Genomic DNA, 6,113 nt, shown 5'->3' on the forward strand with positions numbered 1-6,113 from the left:
AGGACAGATCCTGAAGCTGAGGCTCCAATACTTTGGCCACCTCATGAGAAGAGAAGACTCCTTGGAAATGACCCTGATGTTGGGAAAGATGGAGGGCACAAGGAGAAGGGGACGACAGAGGACGAGATGGTTGGACAGTGTTCTCGAAGCTACCAACATGAGTTTGACCAAACTGCAGGAGTCAGTGGAAGACAGGAGGGCCTGGCGTGCTCTGGTCCATGGGGTCACGAAGAGTCGGACGTGACTAAACGACTAGACAACAACAACAATGGGCCAATGGGCCAAATGCATGAACTTCAGTTGTGCTAAATTGTTTATAAAAAATCATTATTTATAACGGAATTTCCAGACAGATTAACCCAAGTTCACTTCCAGCAGTGTTTCCCGTCTCACATGCATCTCATTCACTTGACTCTCTGCTAATTAAATGTGATTTTCTCAGTAGAAACCATTTTTCCCACTCAATTGGACAATTTGACTCGGCGGGCATGAAAAATGGGCCCTCCCTTTCTCAATGCTAGCTTTCTATCTCTGTCCCACACACTAGCATGTGCTGTGTGTCATAATGAAAGGCAGAGCTTTATCAGTTCCCCAGAGGGAAGATACACCACATTGTTTTGAAGCTTATAGTCCACAGACTATCCACAGAGCTAGATTGATGGCCTTATGTATCCTACCCTGTGTATTCTTGATAACCAGGTTTAAGGAAATCAATCTCACAAATATGATACAAGTAATGGCCACCAGAGGCTGAAGGAAACACACAATTAAATTAGGCTCAAAAGGATAAATCTTGTGGTGGTTATGGGTTGCAGTAGCAGCTCTTACACAGTTTGTGTACCTACTGTGGGCCTGAAAGCAGTTCACACTGGTTCAACAGCAGTGCAGTGGTCTGGGGTCAGGGCGGGGGGGAGTGTCAAGGATTCATTACTGTTTCTGCAACAGGGTCACCATCTCTGGGGTCCCACAGCTGCCCAATCAGAATGAAAGGGGAGCTCTTTAGCCGCTGCATGCTCCAAAGCTAAGCATTTAGAAACATTGAAAGCACAAGGTGCTTCAGTATAAAGAGAATGGTGCACGAGCTCTCTTACATGCAATTGAACTTCATGGAAAACACAAAATTCAGTCCAAAAGGTGGTATTGGCACACTCTGAATCCTTTTCCCTCTGCATGCACACAGAAAATAGCAGATATAGTTAAAAGCAACACATGGAGATTGCAATGCCTTCCTAATTATTTTTCTTGTATAAGACTATTGTATAAACTTAGAAGTAGGGCAGCTGAGGAGGCATGGATGTGGCTCTCCTGAAGGGACTCTGCACTTCTGAATGTGCCACTGCACTACTGAGGTTCACACATCCATATTCCTCACTTGATCACTGCACCTGCCTGTGTGTCATAAAAGCTTGAAGAGCGATGTGAATATGGCAGGCAATGCAAGGAAACCCACCAGTGTAGAATGGAGCCCACTTAGACAATGTTTTGCTAAAGGTCCCCTCAAGTATGAAGCTATCCCATCTCTTAATTTCACAACAGATTCGACACGAGCAAAATTACTTCTTCACACAGCACATAATTAAACTATGGAATTTGTTCTGATAGCAACCAGTGATGGCCATCAACTTGGAAGGCTTTAAAAAAGGATTCAACCAAGGCATAGTGGACAAGGCTGTTAATGGCTATTAGATAGCTATTTTCTATTTCCACTGTCAAGGCAATATGCCTCTGAAAATTGGTTTCTGGAGAACAAAAGGAAGAAGAGCATGCTAAGGTTCTGCTTGTGGGCTTCCCACAGCCATCTGGTTAGCAACTATGAGAACAGGATCATGTTGTTGTTGTTGTTTAGTCGTTTAGTCGTGTCCGACTCTTCGTGACCCCATGGACCAGAGAACGCCAGGCACTCCTGTCCTCCACTGCCCCCCGCAGCTTGGTCAGACTCATGCTGGTAACCTCGAAAACACTATCCAACCATCTCGTCCTCTGTCGCCCCCTTCTCCTTGTGCCCTCCATCTTTCCCAACATCAGGGTCTTCTCCAGGGAGTCTTCTCTTCTCATGAGGTGGCCAAAGTACTGGAGCCTCAGCTTCACAATCTGTCCTTCCAGTGAGCACTCAGGGCTGATTTCCTTCAGAATGGAGAGGTTTGATCTTCTTGCAGTCCATGGGACTCTCAAGAGTCTCCTCCAGCACCATAATTCAAAAGCATCAATTCTTCGGCGATCAGCCTTCTTTATGGTCCAGCTCTCACTTCCATACATCACTACTGGGAAAACCATAGCTTTAACTATACGGACCTTTGTTGGCAAGGTGATGTCTCTACTTCTCAAGATGCTGTCTAGGCCTGTCATTGCCCTTCTCCCAAGAAGCAGGCGTCTTTTAATTTCGTGGCTGCTGTCACCATCTGCAGTGATCATGGAGCCCAAGAAAGTAAAATCTCTCACTGCCTCCATTTCTTCCCCTTCTATTTGCCAGGAGGTGATGGGACCAGTAGCCATGATCTTCGTTTTTTTGATGTTGAACAGGATCATAGAGTCATAGAATTATAGAATTGTAGAGTTGGAAGGTATCCCTGGGTCATTTAGTCCGACCCTCTGCAATGCAGGAATCTCAGCTACAGCATCCATGACAGATAGGCACCCAACCTCTGCTTAAAAACCTCCAAGGAAGGAGAGTCCACCACCTCTTGTGGGAGTCTGTTCCACTGCCAAGCAGCTCTTACTGTCAGAAAATTTTTTACGAACGTTTAGTCAGAATCTCTTTTCTTGTAACTTGAAGCCACTGGTTCAAACCCTACCACCCAGAGCGGAAGAAAACAAGCTTGTTCCCTCTTCCATGTGATGGCCCTTGAGACATTTGAAGGTGGCTATCGTATCTTTGTCAGTATTTTCATCTCTCCCATTGCAAGGATCACCTGATCCTATTGTTTACTTTCATATTGTGAGAAAGGAAGGGGAGGAAGCCACTCTTTGAGACTTCCGTCATTGGTACTGTTGTACTTTTCTTTGATCTGTCTTGCACAGAGACAATATGTCTGTATGAGAGCTGCTCCTCTCGTACATGTTTGTTATGTTCTTTTATTTGACTAACTGGTAGAAATAAATTAGGTATGCTGCAAAACCTCCACAGCTTTGCTTCTGTCTACTCTGCTGAGTTTGGGTGCTCTCATGCGCAGATGTGAGTCCACAGCACCAGGACCTGCTCCTCGGGAATGCTGCGTTGATGTTCCTGTGTTCCTGTGATTGGAGGGTCGGTGAACGTGCTCCGGTTGCCCAGTCCATGCAGGCGCTGAAGAGGCGGGCTAATGGGCGTACTGAAAATCTTGTCTCAGTTTTCTCTTTTCCAGGCTAAACATACATAGTTCCTTCAACCATTCCTTGTCAAGCTTAGTTTCCAGACCCTTGATCATCTTGGTTGCCTTCCTCTGAACACAAATGTTGTTGGTCCTCAGTGCTCTTCATCCCTAGCCCATGAGATATTCAAAGATGGCTACCTCAGTCACTCAGGATACTGGAAAAGATTCCTGGACCAGATAACCCTCATGGTCCCTTCTAACTCTTCAACTGTATGAATCTATGGCTAGATGGACCTTTGGCCTCATCCAGAAGCCCTCTCCTTATGTTCTCATCCAAACACACCACCTAATACCTTCCACCCTGGCTCACCACACTCTCTTCTCAAAGTAGTACCTCTGGCCCAGAAGAATCAAGAACTAAACATCTGGACTTTGATATGAAGAGTAGTACACACACACATACACACACACACACACACACACACACACACACCAACTCTCGCCAGAAATGAGAAAACAAGTATAAGGTTTTGAAACATTGAATGCAATTATATTATTTCCACCACCACCACCTCATCTCTTTACAAGCTAATGCTGCCCCTATCTTGCGCCTCACAGCAGGTTTTTAAAATTAACACAGCAGGATGATTTCATGGGAGAGAGAGAAAGAAAGTGCATCACCAAACAAAACAGCGAATCTGAGCAAGATCACTCGAGGACAGTACGTCTAGTGCTGCCTGCCTCATGTAAATTCCATTATTTACAAGGCCCGGCGAGTGATTGATTCTAAGGGAAAGCAAGATCCCGTGGATAAAGCGTTGTTATTACATAAGTGCTGATAAACTGACGCCTTCAACCCGTCTAGGGAAGGGCACTTCTGTTGTTTGTGTAATAAAAAGATTTGGAGGGCAAAGAGTCAGGGTAAGACTCTTAAGCTGAAGACAAAAAGGGCTGCTATTGAAGGACTGTAAGAATGTGGAAATCCCCAACAGGCAGTAAAGAATCCTTTACTGAGAGGAAAATACCCTGGGGAGATCCAAACCAGGCGCATTCTGCATGTGACGTCCATCACCCAGTCACTGACTCAGCAAAACACAGCTGCTTGCCTCCTTTGGGGGTGGCGGGGAGAGAGATAGCAGAACACAAGTTATTCAGCTTATTCCCTGTCATCTTCACTGGCTTAAGCTAGGTCCACACACCAAGCAAGGGAAGTGCTAGAATGCTGAAATGAACTTCTCCACCATTTCAGACGCTGTGTGTTTGGTGCAGTCCATCCTGCCACCTAGAATTCAGCCTCGTCAGTGGTATTTCCTGTGCGCTCCCTGCAATGGTGCCATCCATTCTATCATTTCAGCATTTTTCATTCTAGCAGAAACAACTTTTTGTTGTTGTTTAGTCGTTTAGTCGCGTCCGACTCTTCGTGACCCCATGGACCAGAGCATGCCAGGCATTTCTGTCTTCCACTGCCTCCCGCAGTTTGGTCAGACTCATGCTGGTAGCTTCGAGAACACTGTCCAACCATCTCGTCCTCTGTCATCCCCTTCTCCTTGTGCCCTCCATCTTTCCCAACATCAGGGTCATTTCCTTTTTTTTTTATGAATATTTATTGAGATTTTTTGGATACAAAATGCAAAAATAGTAAACAATATAGCATGGATCATAACACATTTTTCAGAACTTCTTTGGACTCCCTCACGTCTCCCACTCCCACTTACATCATTGTAAATTTTTTTCCAGCAATTTATCATCTTATTTATATTCTTAAATCTTATTCCGTTAACTTAATCTAATCTCCAAGAATTTTATGTTTCCCTCAATCTCACTTATCATCAAATTCAGATCTAATTTAATGGTAGGCAATTATTTATGATCTAGCATCCTTCTTAGCATTCAACCAAGTTACAGTACTTTTGTAAATAAATCTTGAATTTCTTCCAGTCTTCTTCAACCCTCTCTTCTCCCAGGTCTCGAATTCTGCCAGTCATCTCGGCCAGTTGCATATAGTCCATCAGCTGCATCTGCCACTCTTCCAGTGTGGGTAAATCTTGAGTTTTCCAGCTCTTAGCGATGAGTATCCTTGCTGCCATTGTTGCATACATAAAAAATGTTCGGTCCTTCTTTAACACCTTCTGGCCGACAATGCCCAGAAGGAAGGCCTCTGGTTTCTTAGTAAAGGTATACTTAAATACCTTTTTCAACTCATTATATATCATTTCCCAGAAGGCCTTCACTCTAGGACAGGTCCACCAGAGGTGAAAGAATGTTCCTTCTTGTTCTTTACATTTCCAACATTTATTATCAGACAAATGGTATATTTTGGCGAGTTTAACTGGGGTCATGTACCATCTGTATATCATTTTCATTACATTTTCCTTCAGAGCATTACATGCAGTGAAGTTCAGCCCAGTGGTCCACAACCTTTCCCAGTCCTCAAACATAATATTATGCCCAATATCCTGAGCCCACTTTATCATAACCGATTTAACCATTTCGTCTTGTGTATTCCATTTCAGCAGCAAGTTATACATTCTTGATAATACCTTAGTTTTTGGTTCTAACAATTCTGTTTCCAACTTCGATTTCTCCACCTGGAACCCTACCTTTTTGTCATTTTTAAAAACTTCTTTAATCTGAGCGTAATGTAACCAGTCTCGCACTTTATCTTTCATTTTCTCCAAACTCTGCAATTTCCAATTGTCTCCGTCTTTTTCTAATATTTCCCAATATTTTGGCCATTTGGCCTCCATATTGAGTCTCTTTCGGGCCTTAGCTTCCAGAGGTGAAAGCCACCTCGGAGTTTTATTTTCCAGTAAGTCTTTGTAT

This window comes from Podarcis cretensis (genome assembly GCF_951804945.1).
Source record: "Podarcis cretensis genome assembly, chromosome: 1".
In the NCBI taxonomy this organism is placed as follows: domain Eukaryota; kingdom Metazoa; phylum Chordata; class Lepidosauria; order Squamata; family Lacertidae; genus Podarcis; species Podarcis cretensis.